The sequence below is a fragment of the Ambystoma mexicanum genome, chromosome 1p, assembly GCF_040938575.1.
Source record: "Ambystoma mexicanum isolate Mex_15411 chromosome 1p, UKY_AmexF1_1, whole genome shotgun sequence".
In the NCBI taxonomy this organism is placed as follows: Eukaryota; Metazoa; Chordata; class Amphibia; order Caudata; family Ambystomatidae; genus Ambystoma; species Ambystoma mexicanum.
The window spans coordinates 978,976,407-979,002,202 of NC_090921.1; the positions used below are offsets into that span (position 1 = coordinate 978,976,407).

The window sequence follows — 25,796 nt, forward strand, 5'->3', positions numbered from 1 at the left end:
GGACATTTTAATTGTCCATTCTCTGTTAAACACAATTAAAGTTTCAAAACAAAATTTCAAAGAAAAAGTCATACATTACATAATAACAAGGTGAAAGTAAATCACTGCACAGTATGTGTTCACAAAGTAAATCACTGCACAGTATGTATTCACAACAATATACACTTAATTCAGTGTTACATTGGTAATGGCAAATTGAGTTTTCCTTAATTATAAAGGACAATCTCCAATCTGAAGCCCTCTTTTTCTTGCAGATATTAGCAATTAACCGATGCGTTTCGGATTAAGGGATCCATCTTCAGGGTAGGGGCTTCACTCTTAGGGTAAATCTTGTGAAATATAACGTGAAAACTTATTTATCAAGGTGCTTGTCCTATAAAAAATTAGAGAGGGGTATTATTGTTGGTGATATGCAAAAAGGAGCTGAGAAGTAATGGCTAAAGCGCTGGGCGAGGTAAATGTTACTAACCTCAAGCAGAGGGAAGCAGTGTCACAACTCTGACCTATTCAAAAACAGAAGGTGTGGGAATGTCAATATCTCACATACATAAAAATATTCAGAGCAAAAACGACAAAATGACAGTGGATGCCAGAACCAATCCCTCACCCAGTCCAGAACCGGAAAGTACTTTAGACTGGGACGCGGCAAGGAGCGGCTGGGGAGACCACATGCATCATTTACACCTTTAACTCTTCTGTCACGGCCCAGGGCATTGTGACAGGGTACATTTTTACCGGTAATTTTCTTTAGATTCGCTCTGTATAGGTTTACTTACGCTTTGGCGCCCAGTAGCGTCTGCCGTTACCATGATAACGCTGTGACGCACACAATGCCCACACTAAGATGGCCGACCATTCCTCGGCCCACACACGCATGCGTGGGGCTCCCTTGACAACAAGGAACGCCACTCGCAGTCGAGCTTGGCTTGTCGCTGGAGGCGGTCGCTGTCCATGATTCCCCGTCCTTTGGGTAAGGATTTCGAACTGTGACTACAGGTCTGATAGATATTTCCCTTTTGGGTTTCAGCATTAATATGAGTTACGCTTTCAATTCGAATGGTCTTGACACTCGTATCCTTCCCTAGGGTCTCCCCAGCCGCTCCTTGCCGCGTCCCAGTCTAAAGTACTTTCCGGTTCTGGACTGGGTGAGGGATTGGTTCTGGCATCCACTGTCATTTTGTCGTTTTTGCTCTGAATATTTTTACTCTCGCCGCCACCCTGTGTGAGAGAGCACAGCGGCTGGCCTGGTCCTCAGTCATGTATAGATACTGGAACTGCACGCTCAGCACACACGACTTGTTTAAAGAATGAAAAGATTGACTATAAAAGTAGAACATGTAGGTGCGGGTGCACACTGGTAAAGGGTCCCCCCCCCCCAAAAAAAACACAGCAAACTAAAGGGACAAGTCTAGGCAAAAGAATTGACCAGAACCCAGCGGCACACCGCCAAAGAGAACCCAAAGCTTCACATGTTACTAAAGATAAGTATGTAAACCTCACGTTATCCTCAAACATTAAACAAGTCACCATAAATCTTGTCACAGTCAAATGACATCATTAAAACACATGTAAAGCAAACCAACTTGCATGTAGGCCGTAAAGGCATTGCTACACAGTAAACCTACGCATCAGGCACTCGCTCAGAGTGCACGGTTTAAATAAAGTTCACATATACAATAATACTGGAAAGCACAACATGTCTAACCTAGCCAATGAGGGTCCAAGGCAAAGTAGCCTACGCGTTTCGGGACGAAGGTCCCATCTTGAAGACATTCGGTCGCGCAACTTAAATGTGTTATCCTTCAACAGGTTGTTCCTCCGAAAAGATGTATGTGTGAAGTTTATTTAAACTGTGCTCTCTCGGTGAGTGCCTGGTGAGTAGGTTTAAGACGTGTGCCACGACCTTTATGGCCTGCATATATGTTGTTTTGATTTACATGTGTTTTGGTGATGTTATTTGACTGTGACAAGAATTTTAGTGACTTGTTTAATTTTAAATGTGTAAAATGTTTGAGTGAACGTGCGTTTTATATAGTTATCTTAAGTAAAAGTGAACCTTAGGATAGAACTCTTTAGCAGTGTGCGGTTTGTTCTTTTTCCTGGTCCGCGGTGACTCCCGTCATGCCGTGGAATGTGGTCCCGGGGCTCGCATGACAGCAGAGGGGACATGAAGCACCACAGTCAGCACCGTTCCCGGCGCCACACTGGCCCCATTGTCAGGGAGGACAATGCAGCCGCTTCATGACAAGCCGGTCTGGGAACTCAGAGCCGGGCTGTTCCCACTCTGACGAGTGCAGCGGGGATGTGGCTCGCCCCAGGAGCGTTCAAGCCTGACTCACCCAGCACATGTGACTGCGGGAGAGTGCCCGGCCTTCAGCACCACCAGCTGGGCGAGCAGGCGGTGCACCGCTTTCACACGCGCACCAAGCTACAGGATCCAAAACAAACAGGAGTTCCCGTCAGGGGCATCCCTGAAAAGCAAAGGGGAGGGAAGGAGCCCTCTGACTGCGCACGCGCAGAAACACTTTCACCAAACAGGAGGGAGGCCTCACATACAGCAGAGGAAGGAAATACCTTCACAACAAAGGCGGGAAACCTCTACACGACGGTGGGGGAAGACCCATTTGCAGCAGAGACAGGCCACTCGCCAACAGTGAAGGAAAACCGGTCACAGTAAAGACTCAAGCTGCAGGCTGGGAAAACGGTGCGGAAACTATTGTGAGGGTGCCCTGCGTATGCGAGGGATGGGTCATTTGCCTCGGGCCATCAGTTGCGGAAGGGCAGTGCTTTAAGTGGCCCGCAAACCAGGGGTCAACTTCTAAAAATTAAAGTGGGGTGACTCAACAACAAATGCAATGGGATCTGACGTCGCCAGAAATTAGAGTAGCAAAGGTGAAATGTCCTAGGGTGACCAGACGTTTTGCGGGACTGTTCCGGTTTTTGGAGCTCTGTCCCCCTTTCTCAAGATTATGTTCCCATTTGAAACTGCAGTGGTCCCGTTTTTGTAGTATGTTTTCATGGCTGGCATGTAGGAATGCACAATCTCGCACAGAAGAAATGTTGCATTTTACAACTTAAGACAGTGTAGGTTTGTGATTAATTATAATATGTGTTTTTTTTAACACTAACATTTAAACAGCCTTCGCTTCCAAACGCTACTGAAGTGTAGTGCCTTGACAGCCTCTTTCAAGAGTTAGTCCTACTTTTATGTTAGTTGCCCTGTTCCGTTTTTTTACTTTTTAAATCTGGTCACCCTAAATATGCACATTTCATTAAATTGGCTTTGCATAACCACCCAAATTGCACAGGACGAATGGCATGGCAGAATACGCCGACATTATTAAATCCACCAGCTATATCTCTCTACCAGAGCTGGGGTGGAGCAAAAGAGAGAGTCTGGGGCCTCCATTACAAAGTTTAAGGTAGAAATGAGCGAAACATTTTCCTTGATAGGGTCATCGAAAGAAGATCTTTCCTATAATCTGGCCATGGTCAAGAATAAGCTCCATAAATATGATTGGGCAATTTCCTCAGATCAGGTGGGGACATGCAGTATGTATACTGAGTACAGCCAATTCCTCACTAAAAGAGAAGAACTTCCCAGGTACATTCATATATTTCCCTGTCCTAAACATTGGACTATTTACTTGCGCTTTAGGTTAAATCAGATCCCTACCTTGGAAAGGACTAACAAGTGGGGACTGGGCAACAGCAGCCAGAGCTGTAGATTTTGTAAAAGCACTCTCATTAAAGAACCCATTAAGCACCTGGTAGCTGATTGTCCAGCATTCCAAAAGGAAAGAGCCACTCATCTAGGGATGGAAACTGTTAACGCATTTACCTGAACCAGTTTGATGGCTGGTCAGGGACAGTCGCTGATTTTGGCCTTATGTGGCTTCCTTGCCTTTTTATTGAAGAAAATCTCGCTACTATGATGTTGGATACTGACCCTTCACTTCCTTACTCGAGGAATCAGCAAGCTATAAGCACTGAAGTGATATGTTTGTATGAATCCTGATGAATCTTGATGTTTTCCTTGAAAATTTTGTATGTAAAAATGCTTTAGACTTTTTTTGTGTGATTATTTTGCCTTTGTTTTTTTTATAAGTGAAAGGTTTATACAATTTTTGTCTGCACCAAAACACTTAATAAGAAAATAAAAAAAATGTCCCCCCCTAATCCTAGCCTTATAGGCATCGCACCTCATATACAGAGATGTGTCCTTGGCCTTGTTGTCTCCAAAGTAGCTCTTAATCACTTCCCCCAGCTCTTTCCTAAGGGTTTTTCCTTTAAACAGGAAAACCGGGTATCTCCATTTCCAGAGTCTAAAAGGCCCTGATCTTCTGCAGATTTTCAGTTAAACGGGGCGCGATCTGATAACACTATCGCTCCCACCTCTATAGCCAACACCTGATCCAGAAGCACCCTCTATTCTTGATGACGCTCTGTGGACATGTGAGAAAAATTTAAACCCTGCCTTATCCCCTTCCTTTTCCCTTCATACATCTACCAATGCTCTCCACTTTCTCTACCAATTCATTTAAGGGTTTCCCCGTGTCCCCTGAGTTTTTGTAGGCCTATCCTTTTCTGGGTCCCAAGCCATGTTAAAGTCCCCAGTCAGAATTATGTGTTCTTTGCAAATCTCTCAGGTTTGGTGAAATTATTTTGACTAAAGGTGTCTTGTCCCATGTTAGGTGTGTAAACTGTTGCTACTGTGTAGCCCTCTCCCCTCCCCTTCAAGTTCAGGGCTAAGTTTCTCCCCTGGGTGTCCCTTTCTGTATCAGTAACTACGAGATCAAGGTTATACCAAAGGGCTACCAACACTCCCCCTTTCTTACTCTTGTCAGTGAATTGATAGATTTGGCGGAAGTGTTGCAGTCTTAGTCTGTCTCTATCTCGGGTCTGCACATGGGTCTCTTGTAGTATTATTATATCCTGTTCCTCCCTCCATATGTATCTTTCCAGTTGTTTTCTCTTCAATGGGGAGTTTAATCCGTTGATGTTCAAGGATATAAGGCCTAACTTATCGTGTTCATCCATTGTCGTGGGTGTGATAACGCTTGGTGTGCCTCCTTGCCAGATCGTGTTCAGACTTCCTCCCCATCCCCTCTCCCTCTCTGTTCCCCCACCCCCCCCTCGCCCGTCCCTTCCCTCCTCCTCCCCTTGATTGAGAGAGCTCAACCGGCCTCTGGCCCCCTCCCCCCAAATTGCCCTCTCAGGAATTGAGCCCTTTATTATTCCCAGCATGCACACCAACATGTTCTACCCAACCCATTCCAGATTCCACCCCCTCTTCACCATCCCCTCAGGAACTTCAATGTCAGCCCCATTGTACGCCCTCCCCAGGCTTGTAAATCAGTTAGCCATTAGTACATCTTTGTCTGTTTCAACGTATGCTGTCTTTTGCAGGAGGAGGCGTCCTCTCCTGTTCTTCTCCGAAAACCGGACATTTCAATTGAGGCTGATACCTTACTTGTCTTTGGTTTTACTGTTGACCATTTCCAGCTCTTTGGAGCTCTCTGGGGGTCCGTTAAGTCCTGCTCTTCCTCCTTGGGGGGTCCGTTAAGTCCTACTCTTCCTCCTTAATACCCAGAACTCTTGCTCCTTCATATGAGGCAATCCTATATTGCTTTTCTTGCCACTCAAACACCAGTCCAAACAGGAATGTCCAACCATAATGAATGTCCTTTTCTCAGAGTACCCTCAGGACCTGAGCCATTTTACTCCTTTTGGACAGGGTTATTTGGGATAGGTCTTGGAAAAGCAGTAATTCAGCCCCATTGTAGCTTAGTTGTTTCGCCTTCCTCGATGTTTGCAAAATATGTTCCTTCGTTTTGTATTCTTTCAGGGCTGCCAGGACGTCTCTAGGCTGTGCCCCCCGATTCCGTTCTTCTGGGTTCCACTCTGTGGATCCTGATCAACCTCACTTCTGGTTTTCCTTCTGCATCCAATAGATCCACAAAATGCCTTTAACCACTGTTGCAAGATCTTTATCTGTGACATCCTCTGGCAGATTTTTTATTTGCATGTTTGATCTCCTTGACCTATTTTCTAGGTCTTCTGTCTGAAGTTCAAGGACGTGGGTTGCATTTGCCAATTGTTCCACCCAAGTTTCTGCCTTCCTTGAGTCCTCCATCAGCTCTTGTATTGCTTTTTCATTAATTTCCACTCTTTCTTCCATTTTATTCACATCCCGTTTTATATCCTGGAGCGCTGCCGCTGGAACTTCTCTCATTATGGTCATTTGCTTCTGGACTGTGTCCAGGGCTGGACTGGGAACCAAAAGAGGCCCTGAAAATAATTTTCAAAAGTGACCCCATATTACGCATTTTCAGCAAGCACAATCTATGTGGAAAATTGGAAAAAACCACACAAAGGAGGCCCAGGATGCAGAGGCCTACCGGGAAATCTCCAGAGTTCCCAATAGGCCAGTCCACTGTGTCTGCAATTCTATCCCCAAATGTAGTGAAGTTTTGCTTATGTAGTGACTGTGTCACATTTTGGTTCTGTCCTTCTTCTATTCGATGTCTTCCTTGCTCTATTTGATCTTGGGCCTGTTGCGTTCCGATAGGCGAGTTAATGTCTATGGTCCACATTCTCTGAAGATTGCTGTCTGGGGGCTTCCTGGATCCCTTTGAAGCTGTTGGTGGGTCCTTTACCCTACTTTTGGACATTGTTGTTCGCCGCCCTTCCTCTTGATTCTGCCTTGCCTTTCTGGGGCAATGCTCCTTTCCTACAGGGTACATTTCACTGCACCCTGCCTATGCTATGGGTAAGGCTGTTCCTGTAGTTATTCCTCTGGTTTCCCTGAGCAGAGAGGGTGGCGTGCTGGGTTATGGTTATGCGTTTAAGGCACTTGATAGGCATGGGCCTTACTTGTATTGCATGTTTTACAATGGGCCTCATTCCGAGGTTGGAGGTAGCCATGGTGCTACTAGCACCATGGCTACCCCCTTACCACATACCGGGTCCGGGTTCCCTGAATGGGGACTTACCGGGTCATTCCAACCTTGGAGGACCCAGTATTTCCCCATTCAGGAAAGCCATCCCCATTCCCGTTCGAGCCCCCATAGGGCTCAATGGGAATGGGGAGGGAGCCAATAACGGGCCCGTTACTAGCGGGCCCGTTATTAGCTCCCTGGTCCTTTAGCGGCTCTCGTTAAGGGTGACTGGTTTTACCAGCTGGTTTTACCAGCCGCCCTTAGTGGGACCCGCTAAAGGACCTCGGAATGCGGCGGTAAGGGGTTAACGGCACCGGCATCCTTACCGGCGCCCCTTACCGCTGCACTCGGAATGAGGCCCAATGTGTCTTAGGTATTTCTTTCAGTCAATAGCCTTCTTTCCCCTCCAAGGGGGCCTTTATTTTCCCCTCGCTGCTTGGCTGTTGTGTGTGAAATCTACCACTCCAATGAGCAGGTCTTGTGTGGGGTACCGGGGAGCAAGACCCCCTTGGAGCTGATGCTGCTCAATATGCCTGTTATCGATCCCTCTCCCTCCGGCTGTCCTCACCTGCAGGATTGTGTGCCCTAGGCTGGGCCTTGGCCCCCTCTCCCAGATTTATTGTCAGGCCAGGACGTTCAACTCCAGGGGAGTCACCCTGCATTACTAAAGGCCGCTGATAGGGGGTGGCTGGCCCTTTATTCCCTGCCGAGGGACTTAGCTTGTACTGTATTCCCCCACGGCCTCTGTGCTTCTGTTAGCTCCTCATTTCCATCCCTGCTGACTGCTTTATATTTTCCCAATGGTGCGGTCGGAGGAAAATGGCCCGTTGGGTTACAGCTTCCTTGTGTTCCTCTGAGCTTTCCGATGACAGAGACTTGCACACTGTGCCTTTTTCTGCTCCTGTTGCTTCCTTATTCAAGCTGCCGGAAGGGACCACACCGCAAGGGGCACGGATGTATCCTCGCACTATTGCCAGTTTCCAAGGGCTCACCTCTTCTTCCTCCCCTTCTGGATCCTCCAACTCATACTGTACATCGGGGTCGCTGGATGCCTGCCCTAGTCACGGGCGTATTTAAATGCGGGGCCGCTGCCTGAAGGGTCTGTCAGCATCCCACGTTACTGATTATGCTGCTCTTCTTGTGAGAGCCCCCACCATGACAGGCTCTGCAATATCTAACGCCTGGGGAGGGAGTTATTGCTTGTTTAGCGGTGTTTACGATCCCGAGGTTCAGGAGAGCATCGATCACAGTTCTCTCCTACTTGCGGCCATCTTCCTAATGTTTGTTTTTATTGTCGGAAAACAATGGTTTCAGTATCAATCCTTTCTTGCAAATCTTCATCACTCATCAAAATTGATCAATGTTTCATAATTATGCACTCAATTTTAAATGTCAATGTACCAAATTTCAAAACACATACTGGCTGGAATCAGGTTGTGCTTTTTAGGTGTGATTTGTAATAATAGTCTTCTTGGTACCGTTGAATATTGCTTGTTGAAGATCAGTATGCGATATTATCTTGCACTGAAACTTTGCCTCTCTTTCTGGTTATTTCTGGTGCAAATTGTGATTGTTCAGATGTGATTTTTTAATCCTCAATGTTTCAGAGTAGGAGATAGAGGATTTCATTGAAACTGGGTTACACAAATCATTGTAATATGTGGGTTCTATCTGCGCTTTCGGAATGGTTTTCTACTCAAAGTTTACTTTTGTGACATCACAGAGGTATCCAGAAAGCTTATTTCTATTTAACTAATCATGCCAATTGAACTAATGGAAGGATGCAATTGTTTAATCGAGTTAACCAGCTCTTAAAGTATGTCTTCTGTTCCTTCTCCTATGATAAAAATATAATATATTTATTGGTGTCACTTTGTCCCTTCTTGGCCCATTCGTCTCACTTGAAAATCCTAGTGGTTTGCAGAAACTGCATGAATAAATTAGCCTAATTTGGGGCGCACTTGGCGCCCATCGAGGTACCATGACGTTGAAAACAAAACTCCTGGTTATAGTAGAACAAGTTATCTTTAAGAGAAAAATCTAACAATTTTAACAAAAAATCAATTTCACCATCTATGATGGGCCACAGATTAAATAAAAACGTTGTTAATCGAATCAGTGCATTTTCATGGATACGTTTGTGAATGAACTAGATACATATGGTGACACCAAAATTATATTGGGACCGGTAATGTGGCCCCTTGTTGTGTGCTTGAGAAAATCAGTCGTACCTTTTATGTATGTGTCTTCCTTAACATTTAATCCCTTATTACAATTGTCAGTCTATTTCAATGCTGGTTTTAACATTCTATCATTTGTGGTACAATCGCCCTGCCAGGAGAGCATTCTTGTTGTTTATGTATCGTTGGAATGCTATAGAAAATGGAATGGTTGAACACTCATATATAGGATTTTTTATTCATCTGACATCAATTCACTTTGAGTCCATTGGTCGAGAAGGGTTTGCATTTTGTGTTTTGCATGCTTAGTAGGACCATGGAGGGAAATCTATATCCAATAGGGAGGCAGTTTGCCAGAACAGAGGAGGAAGACCTTTTAACAACAGAGCAAAGGGACCTTCACAAAAGATTTAGGGAAACCTCTCCCCAGCAGGGGAAGGAGATCCTATGCCCATAAGAGGAGCAGCGGAGAGTCTATTTAGAACAGAGAAACAAGACCAGCAGAATGGAGCAGTGAACCCTCTCTACAACCGAGTAGCGAAACCTCTGCACAACAGAGGAGAGAGACCGCCAGAACAGAGGAGGTCGACCTCTACAGAGCAGACCACAGAGACCACCAACGAGAGGAGGGAAACCTCTACAGCACAGAGATGACAGAGAGAGTGGGGGTGGTCCACAAGCGAGGAGAGCACTTCTTCACAAACAGAGAAAAGACTCCTGCACAACTAGTGGAGGAACATATTCACAAATAGGGACCTTTGTTTAGTATTTAAAGCACAGAAACAAATTAAAGGGTAAATGGATGACACACCACCTACCAGCTTTATTGCAGAGATAGTACGCCATTCTTACATAAAAGCCAATAAGGAGTTGCTAAAATATTTTCGTGAATGCAGGATATTTTGCACTTCAAAATAAATTGCAAAACATGCTGTAATCACTCGCATGGTGTTCTGAAAACTCCCCAGTCCATCCCTGTCTCTCTGATGCAGCAGAATAGTGCAAAGGAGCCTGCACGTTGCACCAGTTAAAAATAAATGCCCATTGATTTACCCCTCATCTCTCCAGGCTGCTGGATGATTCTTGAGAAGACTACGGGCCTAATTTACAGCAATCCTATTGAAAAACACTTTGTAAATCAGCTCCTATAAGGCCAGGCAACACACCGGCCAAGCATGTGGTATTGGTGCGTGGAAGCATTGGCAGTGTCTGTTAATAATATGGTGGTCAAGCATTCTGTGTTTTGCAGGACTTTCATGATTCTATAGGCTGTATCCCTGGTCCCTCACACAACCTGGCTGGGACTTGGTAAAGTCCAGACTCTTGCCTTTGCTTGTCGGCTTGCTTGCCACAGGATCAATGGTTTCCCAACCTCAGAGCGCCCACATTTCTTTCAATATCAAGCTCAGGGCTGCATAGAGGCTCTCCATGGGCCCCTGAAAAAGCTTCTCAACATGGTGCTTTCTGTCAGCAATGCATTACAATTGGAACAATTTGAGGTTGAGGACCGCAGACAGAGCAGTGAGGGGTTATTGGTATGGGATGTCCTTGAAGAGGTGAACATAGTGGGGGATAAGAAATGGGAAAGGTGGATAACTCTGCATGCTCTGTGAAAGAATGCCTACAGTTTTAAATCCTGAGGTATATTTTTTTAGTCTCACTTTGCTTTTCATGATGCTAATGTAATCTTCTTGCTTGCCACGGATCAATAAAGAAGTATACAGTGTCCAGTTCATTTATTATGTGATTTCTGGAAAGATAGGTGGTCAAGTGCTCAAATTGCAGACTGTACTCAAATCCCAGTTTCTCTGCTTAATCAAAGTGGGTGAACTTGGGCAAATCCTTTAATCTCAATTTGTCTACCATGGAATGCCTGGAAGTGATTCTGTTCTCATGTTAGGATTAAAAAAAGGCATCAATCATGGTTTACAAGACTGTCGAGATGCTCCATATATGACAGCAACCATTCAAATTAGGGGTGTATCGAACTTCGGCTTTAAGTAAGTATTCGGCCAAATTCTGGCTGAAAATAAGCTATTCGGCTCCGGCCGAATAGTTTCTTGCTATTCGGCTCTTGCCGAATACTTTGAAATTCTCATTTGAATACATTCCAACAAGAACTCAAAAAAGCAAATATAGACTTCAGTTTGTAAAACTGAATAGAATTAGACCAGACACTTAGTCACAAGACCCGACAAATTGCTATCACACTACGGTAAAATTCTCACATTGTAATCTGCTCTTTAGGGCATGTTTTGTTACAGATTCTTAGACATAAAAGGTGCTTATCTTTTATACTTAGCCTGCAACAATACAGTAAAATATTTTCTTTTGGCACATGTTCATATGCAATGTGCACTTTTTTTCAGTTGGGAAAAACAAACTGAAAGAAATGTGAATATTTCACTTTAGGATACTTCAGTTCCTGTCATGCCACTTGCCATTGCGTACGTCATAGTCCCGCATTTTCTTTTTTAAGGACTTGAATCCCGAGTTTAACATTATCTGATATAATTTTCTGATAAAATAAGTTGCATATATTTGTGTATTGGCGAGAAGGAGTGGCGAGGATGAGTGAAAAGTGAGCAGCATTTGTTTGGGTGGGGTGAATAGTTATGCGATGGAGTTCACGCATTTCAGATTTCCTCTTGACTTGTGTCCTGCATGAGCCGACATGAACCATTTAATACATTTCTATGTGAGCTGCAAAGAAGTTTCGAAACTCGACTGCATCGACTTTGCAACTGGATAGAGAATGCAATGCATCTGATTCACAAAGGCTATTGCAAATTGCAATATCCATTTTGTTCATTGCAACCTAGTACTTTTGCTTTTGTGAAGCCTCCTACTTTATCTGGCACTGGTTTTGAATATGCAACAACCTTCTGTACATTTGGTCCCTTCATTTTGGTTAAATCTGCTTTTTTTCTGGCTTTTAAACTTTAAATAATGATGCTACATTCATTACAATGAAGAGAAATGCAAGTATAGAATACATTTAAAATGGTGCTTCATTTGTTTTTTTAATTGTGTTTTTTTAAGTTTGGAACATGATTTATTAAATAAAGCAACTAATCGGCTTCATATTCGGTATTCTGCCGAATACTAAATATGCTATTCGGCACAGCCCTAATTCCAATATTGCCCTCCACAAAGTAATGTGTCTCTTGTTATTCCCAGTCAGCTTCTTGTAATATTGCTTCCTGAGATGCCCTTGAGTATCAAAGGCTCATGTTGTGTTGTCTGTGTGTGCTGTGTGTCTGCTGAAATGTCACGACCCACTAATGTTATCAAAAAAGTGTGTACTGTGAACAAGAGGATGTGAATGATGCCACCCGGAACCGCAAGCAGCACCAACTGTTCATGGTGTGCCTCCATGTCTAAAGTGTCCTGTGAAGCCATTTTGTATAGTTGGCCACCCGAGCTGATAATTATAACAATGGTACTCCTCCAACCCCGATGGCAATCAGGATAGGACAGGCTTTGAAGACAAAGATTGCCTTATAGATCGAATAATGATTTGCACTACCCAAGTTTCTACGATAAATGCTCTTTGTTTACCCACCAGTTCAGTAAGCACTGCACACGCGTGCAAGTGGTGATAAGGCGTTCCAATGCAGTGCACCACAAGACGGAGGTGTTAAACTGCATATCTGTGTTCATTTACCCGAGCCCCTATTGCATATTGTGGGGCCGAATTGCACCTGGTGATGTGCCCCTCTTGTCACGTGCGTGTTTTTGTTTTTTGACCGAGTGAATAATAGACTCTTCCTTGTTTGGATCCCTAGGCGAGAAGAGCGTGGAGGTGTCTGATCTGCGGCGGATGATCGTGCACACGTGGGCCCGGCCCTGACGCCCCAAACCTGGTCGAGGTGCCCTGGAGTCGGAGGCACGTTCAAACGTGAAGTGTGAGTAGGATTTGTGTTTACTTACAGGGACTGCTTCTCCCAGCCCGAATCATTCCCAGGAGCCAGCCATGGGAAATCCCAGTCGCCCACAGTTCCTGCCCAGCGCGGCCCGTGAGAAGTGCCCTGGGACTAGGCGGGGTGCTTGGGAATACACACTTGGACTTGACCGCGATGCAAGCCAGCAATTGCCTACAGTCTGGAAATATTCATACTCCTTGAAGAAGTTATTATTTATTTATCTATTTGCATTTTTAAAGCGCTCACACAGGCCGGGGGCATCGAGGCGCTAAAGCGCTCACACAGGCCGGGGGCATCGAGGCGCTGTTCCAGATTTTTTTATTGTTGTCTTAGTTTCATATTTATAACGCGCGGTTTCTAAGAGCAGACCCGGGGATTGAACCTGCACGTTGCCACTGAGCTATCCTCCCGGGATATTGTGTTATTGTGTGACGTAATTCAGGTGTAGTGGTATGGTGCTCGCAGACAATAACTCAATGTTGAAGTCCCGAAGATGACGGCTCAAAAAATGTTAGCCATAGCGTCGAAACGTGTCCACTTTGTGATAGACATTGAATCCGAAGGAAGCCATGACTCTATGATAAACTGCTTACGTCTTAACGAGACCAAGAAGTGTAATATAACTGGATGACTGCAGACATTGCATGCCACATGGCGAAAATGAAATCAATGTTTTTGACTTCAATTGGTTTAACTTTTTAGTTTTGTGAAAGTAAGCATTTTAAAATAAATATGGATCAACTGTGGAAACTAAAATCGGGTCATTTGTGTAGCCAGATTCTCAGCTATGCTGAATAAGCAAAATGTATGGTTTAAAGCGTGAATCGTAATGTTTTCATTCATTCTAAACTTTCCCTAAAGGCATTATATGTCTTTTTCACTTCTATTCCATGCTCTTTCCTACCCTAAGGGAACGTTGTATTCAAAGTCCCTGTACCCGTGGTACTTCCCAACCTGGTCCTAGCCAAGGCCATTCCCTGTCAAGCCACCGCTGGGCTGAGGTGTCCCCACTCGCTGACCTGGGGGCAGACAAGGATCCAGGATGAAGAATTTCACAACAAATGAGGGCTGCAAGGCCTATCCATACTGCCCCATTCCACTGCCTATGTTCAAAGGGCAGTCACTGCTGACTCGCCTCTGTATTGGGTGCCGAACCTCAGGCAGAGGTAGGGTGACCGGACGTCCCGGTTTTCCCCGGGAACAGTCCCGGGGAAATCAGCTTGCATCCCGGGGTCCCAAGAGTTTTTTTTTTAAATTTAATAAGTTGCAGATTGGATGTGTGGGTGGCAACAGTCCTGGTTTTTGTCGGGAACCGATTCAGAAATCCCAAAATCGGGTCCGGCGCGACTCTTCCTACGCGTGAATGTGTGCGTGAATGTTTTCCACCCTCCCCCCCCATTTCTCTCCCTTCCCCTCCCTGGCCGCTCTCCTCCAATGAGAGGAGTGTGCCTGTGAACACACCCCTGCAACAGTCCAGCGACATAGAAGTAGGTCTACAGTTTTATCAGAGTCCTGTTTCTGTTTAGTGTAGTCCTACTTCTATGTCTATGGCATGTCCCGTTTTTTTTCTTATCTGGTCACCCTAGGCGGTGGGCAAAAAGGGACAGGAGCGTGGGATAACAAGACCTTGAGAAAAAAACTCACTTTATGTCTTCCTCTCTCTCTGGCCCTGTGTGAGAAATTACAGGAAGAGCCTGGAAGGTTTGCAATTCTGCAAAAACATAACTCTTGTCATGGAGACAAACCAGCAAAGAGTGAGATATGAGGAGAGCTAGTCTTGCATCTAAACCTGTGACCCTCAACTGCCCTCTCCCAGGTGACAGCTTCCTACCTGGAGAAGAAGAGTCGCATGATGGCAGGCGCTGATGACGGGACACCGCTAGTGTCCCGAGCATCCCAGAGATTATGTGCGTATGTGCATAATTAACTGTCAGTGACTGCGTGTGTTCTCTCTGCCTTTTTTGTGTTTTTTTCACAATATCGTGGGCAGGTGCAATCTCCTGGGCCGGAAAAAGCATTCAAACTGTTTGCACCCTGGAGAGAGCCCTGGGGTGCGACTAGTTATAAAAGGTAAGTGTGGTCTGGGTGGGGAGTACAGCAATGACTGTATTCCATTAAACCCCTACCACTCTTATTACCTTCACTGATATTAAGCAGTTTTCCGATCATTGTGTCTCAATTGTAGGTGGCTCTCAAATCTAGGTGTTTTTTCCCACTTTCCAGGTATCCCAACTCTGTTTTCTACTTGCTGCTGTGTCTCAAATGTAGGCACTTTTTGCCACTTGCAAGGTATCCCAAATCTAACAGTTTTATACTTGCTGCTTTGTCCCAAATGTAGGCGCTTTTCCCCCCACTTCCCAGGTATCCCAAATCAAACTGTTTTCTACTTGCTGCTGTGTCTCAAATGTAGGCACTTTTTGCCACTTGCCAGGTATCCCAAATCTAACAGTTTTTTACTTGCTGCTGTGTCCCAAATCTAGGCGTTTTCCCCACTTGCCGGGTATCCCAAATCTAGCTGTTTTCTACTTGCTGCTGTGTCCCAAATGTAGGCGTTTTTCCCACTTGCCAGGTACCGTAAGGGCGGTTTTTGCAGCACACCAGAATTTACGTCAGGGATATGGGTCACAGCTAGTCATAACATCGGGGGTAGGAAAGAGCACTGCCACTAACCAACCTTACTAAAAACTCCCCCTTCTGCATACAGCTCTCAAACTCTGAATTAAACACAACCATGCCTCTACAGCACAACAAACTGCACACACTTCACTACACCCAACCGCACATGACGACTACCAACTGAAAAATACCCTTCCGCTCAGCGGACTGTGTCAACCGAACTGAAGCTGCCAACAGCACATCACAGCTCTCTTGCTTTTTTCTCCCACTCAGTCCTACTAATTTAACTTCCCCCCTGGTTTTACAGATCCGCCAGAACGGCAAGGAACCATGCAGGTGGTAATAGTGCGCTGTATAAGAACCTTTAACATAACATAGCATCCCCACGTTCGGGCGAACAGGACAGGTAACGTTCCTGAGTCAATGTCGCGGCTCGCACTTCCATCGGGCCTACCTTAGGCTTGGTGTGACGGCCGTTCTTGGCCTTTTACGGCCCTGAACGCTGGGGTGAGAGCTGTATTCTTACATGAAATTGCCCAGTGTAGTAATTGTAATCACCAAAGAAACCGAAGTCGAACTGGATAAAATAGGCAGTTTGCGCAATTTCATACACGTAATAAGAAAATTGCGGAATAACATTAAGTTTATGTGCTAAAGAAAAAAGAACAGTCCTCCAAAATTCTTTGTCACCCTCTAGAATCCTGAAAGACTTCCTCTAGCCCTCCACCCAAGGGACTCAGCACAGTAGGTGTAAGAACGGAGGAGTGCCCTCGAATATCAGTGGCGAGTCCTTGTCATTTTCAAACCCACAACTTCTCTTTTTGGTGGTGAGGACGCCATGTGGTGTATGGATAACCGTGGCCATTTTTTTTGTACTAAACATTCTGGTGGTTATTCCCCTCACCCAGTTTTATACGTGCTAATTTAAACTGTTTGCTCATAATGAAAATGCTGCGGTGTGAATGAAGGCTTCCGCAGCCTAGATGGGATATTGTGCCTCCTTTTGCCGGCTGCCCGGGTCGATTTCTTGAACTTGGGCCAGCTGAGCCTCCTAGCAGCTGTCCCCTCGGCTGAATTCTTAGGGGAGTCTTGTGTCCCTCTCCACTATGAAGACTGACTGAATAAGATGGCTGCTCAGTGGCTTGCTGGATGGACACTCACGTACGGGCCAATCCCCGAATGTAAGTCAGAACGCACCACACCACAGAGGGGAACAAGAACACTTGGGAATCTTGACCACTTTATTGCAGTTCTGAAGCCTTTTTGCCACGAGTCAATGGGCCTATCTTAGTGGTGGAAGGAAAGTTGAAGGAGGCCCCAGGGTTGCAGCCGAATTGCTTAGATTGGGGGACTGAACACTTCCTTCAGACCTCAAGGAACTGTCTTTTTAATAGAACTATATGTACCACAATGCATTATGTTGAGCAATTAGACTGATATTGGTCCTACCTGGCCTTCATAACCTGTATCCTTACATGTTCTCCCATGTGTATGTGTTCTGTGTCTGGACCAAGACTTACCCAAGGTTCACCACCATCTATATCTAAATAGCTTTAGCTTTACCCCTACTTTGAGACATGGAGCAATCCCATTGTGTGTTCCAAGATTCTCTGCATGATCCCCACACTCCTCCCTGACAACAAAGGCAGTGTCCCTCCCTACATTTCCAGCTTCTCCCTTCTGTCTCCTCTCCAAGAGCTCTGTACCCACTGTATCGCCCTATAATGATCACTGTGCCGAAGGCCAACGCAAACGACCATTTTGCGCCCCCACCTTCCCCACCACACCTGGGAGAATCCTTTGCTGAATGGAGAGACACCTTTTTTCCTTCTTTAATCAGTTAAGCACGCAGGATGTCGCGGGCCATATCTGCTTCACATCACGTGGACAGCCCCTTTTCTTGCAGCACCCCCTTTAGATGCACGCGCTGCACGGCAGCCATTTTAGCGCTGCTCTTCAGCAGTCCTTGTCTACCTGCCCCGAGATCTCAAGCTCCAGTGCACTAGGCACGTTCTGAACGCATGGGAGCCTTGATGGCTCTACCCAAGCTACCAGCATCCATTCGTTCGCAAAGGGAGACAAACCAGGGGCCACTGCCGAAGCTCCCTTGCTCTTCCTTTGGTGTTGTGATGAAGCGCAATTTGGGTGCGCTGTAGCAGGAGGTAGGACGATGCAGAATTTCCTGTCGATCATTGATCGAAATTGCAGACAAAGTGTGGCAGGCCCAAAGCTAAAGGTCACCATGAAAAATCATACTCTTTATCAATACATGCACCAATACGCTGTATTGTGTTAAAGCGTGTTTTTAACAGATCAAAAGACCCGAAATGGCCCCTACCAGTCCAGGGCCGGTGCAAGGAATTTTGCCACCCTAAGCAAACTGTCATATTGGCACTCCTCCCACTCCAGATCCTAACTGTTCTCAATCAACCATCATTTTGTTACCGATTGCCGCAAACCCCCATCTACTCCATTATATACTTGTGCGTGCGGGCTTGGTTCAGTGAAACAGTGCTGCAAAGTCCTCTTCCATCCAATATGATGAGCTGTGGAAAGACCAGATTTGTGGCAGCTATTTACCAATTTTATAAATACGTTTTAAAAGTTACCGTACCACATTTCCTGGGAAGGCTATTTAAATCACCCCCTAGTTTCATCCTGAAGGCTGTTGGATAATAGGCATTTGGGAACAGGTTTGAAGAATAGTCTACAGAACCTCCTAGAAATGCAACTAAAACATAGGAAAATAAGCCATAAGATAGATGGTGGGTTGAGCGCTCACTGCTGCGATCTGTGTGTGATCTGCAGGTGCATGTTGGAATCCCGGCATGACCAACTCAGCCTTTCATCCACCCGAGGACGATAAATGAGTACCAGCTTTGGTTGGATGATAATTGTATCTAAATATGTTTCATGTAGGTTCCAGGTCTATGCACTCACAATGTAGACACTTAAGTGGACTGAGCCACAGAGAGCAACTGGGATTTGCTCAGGATCACACAATTTTGGTAAAAGGGGTCATCCTGTTTTCTGAGTTTTCCTGTTGTCAAATGGCATGCATGCGCATCAACAGTTTGACACAAATACCCCACAGATCCATCCAAATAGGAGGGATTGGCTTTCGAAGACCCACCTTACAGAAAATCTCCCCCAACAAACATAGCAAAACATTTGGTTGGCTTTTCTGGGAAACAACTGCGGCTCATATGTAGTGAATCTGGCAATATACAATCTAGAAGGTTATGGAAACATGTTATGCAAAACATGCCCAGTTCGCTTTTAGAGGAGAAATGACCACAGGAGGAAATGTATATCTTCAAACGTCAACGCCATAAAATAGGTTGCTCAAAACATTAGAAACACGCCTGTGTAACTCTACCAAGTGGCATGTCAAAAACGAGGAAGGACACAATGCTGAGAATTAAAATTTGAGAATTAGACAAACTTAATGAAACAAACCCCACTTCCACATTTCAAAAAAGATGAACTGTTCATTTTAACTTTTAAAGCCCCATTGATTTTCCCCCCACCCATCAACCCCAACCCCCCCCTCCTCCCACAGCCTTGTGTTCACGAGGTGTGAATTGCCCTGCAGGAGGGACTGACTTCTAGGCCAGCATGCATACAAAGAAATCAACAAACGAATGTGGGGCAGTTCAAAACAGCAGCTCCAGGTGCCCTGCCAGATTTGGCGCCACACCACCAAAACAAAAGAAACAAGCATTGGCAATGCCAACAGTTTGGGCCTTTTTGTAGACATGGGAAAGGCATTTGCCAGGCACTGCCATATTGGTATTGACTGGCCATTGATTGTAGCAGGTGCAAATTGTGTGAGTACATGGGCATATAACTGCAGGGCCTGGCAAATGCCTTATACCTATACACAAGTCAAAACTGTTGGCTTTGCCAGTGCTTGTTTTTAACAGGACTACAGTGAAGGACAGCATAGTGCTTATAAATCGAGTGGCAGCAGCATGTGCAGCTCAAATTAAGTGAGTAACTCTCAGAAGACTAGTTTGAAAAAACATTGGCAGGCACTACAAATGCAAAGTTGTATGGTAAGGCTTGAGTAAAGCGAGCTCAGAGACATCCCAGGAGTGGATGCGTGTTGTGCATTAAGTGGGTTGGAATGGCCATAGAGATTAGCACAGCCTAGGGTCGTCAATGGGTGATTCAATAAGCAAACAACACCGACAACCTTTGTGTCCCTCATACGCCATTGCCCCCACTAAGATGTAATCGTTTGGTGGTGCTTTCCAAAACAAAAAATAAATGCTCTCATCACATGGCCTGCGTGAAGTCTAGGACTGCAGGACAACTGCCCCTTCTGCCCGCCACCTCCATCACCATTGTGGAAGGCCTGAGCCCGACTGCATTTTTGTCTTAAATAAATTGTAACCAAATCTACAGTTACCTGGCGTATCAGTTCACTGAATCCCGGGGCTCGAAAAGAAGGGCAAACGGGCATGGATAAGCTCTTTGCATGGTGGGGCATGGGGGGGAGTTGTAGAGGTGGGTATCTTCTCAGCATCCCCCCTGCACGGGATCTTGTGGGTTGCCGTGGACACTGGTAACCGCAAGATTTGCTATTGCTAAGCCACCTCCCTCCTTCCTTGTAGCCGGACAGCAGTCGGAGGGGACACTGGAAGCTCAAATGGCTACACGTGTCCCACGCAGGCAGCATGACCATTGTGGAGGAGACTAGATTTACCAGGCATTGGATTATTAGATTTACAGGTGAGAGGGCAACGAGTCAAGGATGGGAGCATTGCTGTGAGATGTGGGAAGAAAACAGTGGGAACAGGACAGGAGGACAAGAACAGGAAACAATAGGAAGAGAAAGGGGGGCATTGGAAACATGAGGGGATTACACAGGGACATAAACATCCAGGATAGAGAGATGGTAATATGTGCATAGGGGATAGGGGCAGGTGAGTGGTGGCAGAAGGAAGGGGCCGGACAGAGGGGTGGACTAAAGGAGACAGGGATGAAGAGTGGAGATAGAAGGGCATATAGATTAGAGAAAGGGAGATGTCACCCCAACCACAGTGTTGTGGACACGAAGATGGTTCCAGGGAGCATGACAGAAGGATGGATGGTGTTAGGTATAGACAGAGCTAAGCTTCAAAGAGACATTGACAGAAAGACTAAATAGGGGAATGCAAAGAAGGAAAGGCACAGGCGGCAAAGAATGGGAGACGAGTAGGACAGTGACAGAAGAGCAGAGGTGACTGGAATGAAAATACAGAAGTAGGGCACAGAGGGGGGGCAGCCAGGCAGTGACAGAAAAGTCAGCATGCTGCATGCAAGAATATGGTCGGTCGGCGGCGGCGGCGAGGACCGTGTAGTGTGCAACTGAGAGAGGAGAGCAGGGGTTGAGTGTCCTGGCAGGACAAGTGGTCGAGTCATGTCCAAGTAAACACTTGCATCTGGGCACAAATATTATGCAGTCTATGCTAATGATGTGAGCAACTAATACAGTGAAAGCACTATACCAATAAAATAATTATCAGTAAATGCTTAAACAACTGATTCCATTATTTTCCATAATATTTCTGTGAGCTGCAGCGGCAGACTCGAGGCTGCCCCATGCCCCTGAGGGGCTGTTACTTTTAGAGCCTACAGCCTGAGCCATTGCCAGCCAGCCAGGCGTAGGCATAACATTTAATTAAGACAGAGACAGTGTTGGGGGGGCAGTGCATGCATGAGGCGTCATGGTGTTGGTCGGCAGTAGTCGGCACGGCACATCGGTCCTCACATGTATCAGACTGACTCTCTCTCTCTCTCTCTCTCTCTCAGCACAGCATAGCATAGCCAGGGCCCGGCCCCTGGCCGCTTTCACAGGCACAGCAGGGGTCGCCGCCACCAGGATGGATTGGGTGGCCTAGTACGGGCACTGTCCTGGTGCACTGCACAGCAAAAGGCTGCTGCAGGTCTGCAGCTAGTGTAGGCTGCGCAGGCGGCCACCACGCCTGACGGTCCGGACCAATTCAAGTTATCAGGCTCAGGGGGCTCAGCCAGGCTGCATTCACTGACTGGTACCATTGAGTCAACAATTGGTCAAGGGGGGATGTGCAGTGCTTCATGGTGGGCTAATGTGCAGATGACAGCGCTGTCACACTGATGCCACTTGTGACCCTGACCCGACCCCAAGTCCCAACCTTCATGGCGCCACCTGGTCTGCTGCAGCCAGTCTCCAGTCAGAATAACAGGGCAGGGCCGGTGCTATCACTACAGGCAAGGCAGCAATTAGTGTGGAGGTGTTAACGCAGCATTTTGCTGCTCTAACATTTCCAACATATAGGCAAGTGCCTAACCTTGCCTAGTGATAGCACCGGCCCGCACCGGTCTAGCCACCACAGCAAGTGATTGTTCTTTACAAGTTGCTTGGACAGTGTTATTCCGGGGCTGATACACAGTTCGGGGAAATCACCAATAGACATTCCTATCCACACTATCACACATTGCAGGCATGGGGAAGAAAGTAGCTACATGTGTCTCGGAAGGGACATAGACATTCAGATCCACACTATCACACATTCCAGGCAAGGGGAAGAAAGTAGCTACATGTGTCTCGGGAAGGGATAAACTCGGAGAATGCAAATGTATCCAAATGCGAGTTACTATCTTTCTTGCGATTCATGGTCATCTCTTCTCTACCGCTTACTTCAGCAGTTTAGCTGTCAAAGAAGCACGACCGGATACCCCTGGACTGTACTCCAAGAAAGCCCCTCACCACAGTGAGTGCCTGCATTGTAACAAATCACTCAGCAGTGAAAGGGCCTGGAAGTGTGCCTGCCTTGGGGCGGGGGTGCTTAATCCCAACTGTGACTAATCAACTTCCGGGCATCAGTGGTCCAGGGATGAATATCGGTTTCTAAACCATCAATCAGCCCCACACCTCTAGTACACCACAAGTGATCCGAACAGATTGGAAACACAAGCAAATTATAAACCTCCTTGTCCAATTTTGATAACGTGGACAGAACGGCAGGCTTATCTCTGCAAGGTCGTGGATCGTTGGTTCGTTGCAACACAGCGAAATTACAATTATTACCTAATGATAAATATCTACTTTATTATTATTATTCAACAGACAGTTCTAGCACACAATAAAATACAACCCACCCTGAATAGGAATGCAGAGGACAGAAAGTTTGAAGAAGGAAAAGGGATGCACTCTGCATAGTGACAGGAGGGTAGTCGTTAAAGTAATTAATCGCAATAGTTCAAGGATACTTGGTTTCAGCACAAAGGGAGCAATGGGTGGTAGAATGTCACTAGGGGCCTTTGGAGAAGGACCAGGGGGACACAACCACAATGTACCTTGTGCTTGTAGAAGTTCTTCGTGGTCAAATCATATACAGGCAATCAGATCATATAACATCTCACAGTGGAAATGCCTATGCAGTCATATAGTCATATATTCAGAGCACAGTGCTGTGCGTAGTATATGCCCCTAATGGGAAAGGCGAGGACTGTGTTCTGTAATGGCCTTTCCTTTGATACTTCATTGTAATTGATTAGCAATTTGTAGCGTGTCATAGCACTCAATTATTCTTCAGGCTAGCACAACTACCCAAGGCCCAACTCTTTGTTTCCTTTATACTGTTTGAGGCTGTGAGTGGAGCCTCGAGGCTCTGGTGATGCAGCTAGCCTTACCTTATTCCAGGACACGTAGCGCGCTTCAAGTCGGATCTACTCCCTTCAGTTTGATTCATGGCTGATGGGAGTTGCAGTCCGAAACATCTGGCGAGCTAAAGGTTTCAGAGCCTTGTTTTAGGGTGTGCATATATGCACATGTGTCTTGCCTTTCTCGAGTAGCTAAAGAGCGCAAACAAGAGCCAGCGAGTTTTCTGATAAGTGACTCTGAGTAGCGAGACAAAGAGGAGTCCCAGAGATGTGACCTGGAAGGTGGCTTCTGGGCGCACGAGAACAAGGTTCGGTGCCTGGAAAGTGTTCTGGTCGCATCTGGCACCACCGCTGAGAATTCAGTAGAAGTTCACTCTGCCTGGGGGGGTAGGCAGTTAGCCAATCAGTGTCGCCAGAGGCCCTGAAAACGGGTTGTATGATATTGACCAAGGTATCCAATGACTACAAGGTGTGCTGCCATGGTCTTTGTACTGTGGTGCAGGTAGGGTGAGACTTGGGATTGCTTGCAGAGCTTATATCGGTGTGAAATGTTCAAGGGGCTGTTAAAATGGCAGCGGTCGGAGTATTGCTGGGACTGTGGCACAGTGGACTAATGCATCGATCACAGGGATCTCTGTTGGACTTCATGGCCACAGGTTCCAATTCTGCCAGGTTCACACAGCCCTTCATCCTTCCAAGGTCGATAAAAGGAGTACCATAGAGTTGGGTAACAATAAACATCTGTTATCTGTCTACAGTGCCAAGATACACCTGGTAGGGGGACTGTGTTCTACAAATTCATGTGTTATGTTATGCAAGAACCAATTCCATTACAATGGCATCAAAGCTTGTCGAGCGATCCAGATGACCGCCACTGCCACACAGCATGAGTCGATGGAAGCTTACTCTGGACACTTGGTGGTAGCACGGTGTTAATGCTTTTGGCAAATTAGAAGCTATGTTGGCCGAATTGAGCAGGTTACTTTGCCAGAGGGTATCGCTCCTGCTGTATAGTTAGATAGATAGAAGGGCAGAGTGGCACTTCACACATGAACCCATCGCATGGGTAGGAGATGGCATGGGACCTATGCTTTTCAACTTTCTTCTATTGCATTACCACTTCTATATGTTGTGTTGATTTATACCGCGCACCGCTACCACCCAGTGGCAGTCTCCAGGGACTCAATGTTCTGCAGCGCCTCAGCGCAGGAGTAGCCCAGGTGCTGCGCTAGCCTACTTGGAAAAGGGGCAGTCAGCTGTCAGGGAGAAGCAACATGGATGCTCCGCTACCTAGCGCCGAAGTGGGGAGAAGGGATGTGTGGGGAAAATGATATTGGAAATCGGCGGGTTTGGGGCCTTGCAGAAGGCATTTGTCCAGATACTCCTGTATGGGTCCTGTAAGCAGTTTGCACAAGTGGACAGGAAGGGCCCCGTGGATAAACGCTGGGTGCACTTTATTTATTTATTTAGCATTTGTAAGGCGCTTACACATCGCAGAAGCTTTGAGGAATTGAAATAATAGTAGTACCTCCCGCCTCTATGCCCCCTGCCCTCCCCCCCCCCACCTCCTGGGTGTGCAGTGCACTAGAAGCAATGCTGAGCCGATGTCAGGGCGAGCGCTGGACGCCAACACAGCTTAGAGTGCTGAGTGAAATTCCCGGAATGCATTTAAAGTGGCACAATGACCGAGGGCACGCAGTATTGCCGCCGTGATGGCGAAAGGGCAGTGCATATATGCAAAGTTCGATGGCAAATGCACGCTCTAAGCTCGCCCATTGCAAATAGTTGCACTGCACACACGTAATCAGGAATTCCCCAGTCCTAGAGCTAGGAGCTGGTGTTACCTTCCCAAATCTAGAAAAGCGGGTTCCCCCTTCACCCCCTTATGTTCTCTCGGGTAGCAGGGATTGTGGGATCTCGTGGCATCTGGGGGAGGAAGCGTGGGGGATAAGAATACGGGGCAATACACCATGGATTTGAGCACAGCTCCACACAGAGGAACATAATACATATACTTACACTCTTGCCTAGCCTTTAAGCGACATATGTACAGAAACACTCAAACGCATGATTGACTGCTTTTGCATCACAAGGCCGGTGTGTTGCCATAGGGACCCAGACTCTGAGCGTGGGCATCACTTGCAGCCCATAGAACAGGACGGAGGGGGACACTCGGAGATAGAGGTGGCGCGGTGGCCAACTTCCACAGAACTGGAGGAACAAGTCATCCTTTGCCACCCACTTCACCTGCCAACAGGCGATGAAGAAAGCTGTGGGCCATGCAAAACGGTAGTCTTCCAATGGCACTTGATCATCCAATCGGAGGCCAGGTCTGCTGATGGCGCTCGCTGTGGTTCAGAACATTTTTTTCAGGTAGCTTAACTGTTGCCTAACATTAGATGGTTTAACAGCTGAACCATCCCGTGTCTTGCAGGTCACCAGAGGGATCCTCCCTGCCATCTAGAATGTTTAAGATCTATGTTAAACCATTCCATTACCTT

At 46.4% G+C, this 25,796-nt stretch overlaps 1 protein-coding gene across 3 annotated transcripts in view; it reads left to right on the forward strand.

Annotated features, from left to right (window-relative positions):
• The window catches only part of ADGRG1 (adhesion G protein-coupled receptor G1), a 422,546-nt gene that overhangs the window by 161,884 nt on the left and 234,866 nt on the right, over positions 1-25,796 (forward strand). For all 3 annotated transcript variants that reach the window (XM_069654230.1, XM_069654221.1, XM_069654239.1), the window contains exon 2: positions 12,910-13,029. The gene's annotated coding sequence lies outside the window, so the exon portion shown is untranslated. The remainder of the gene's footprint in view (positions 1-12,909; positions 13,030-25,796) is intronic.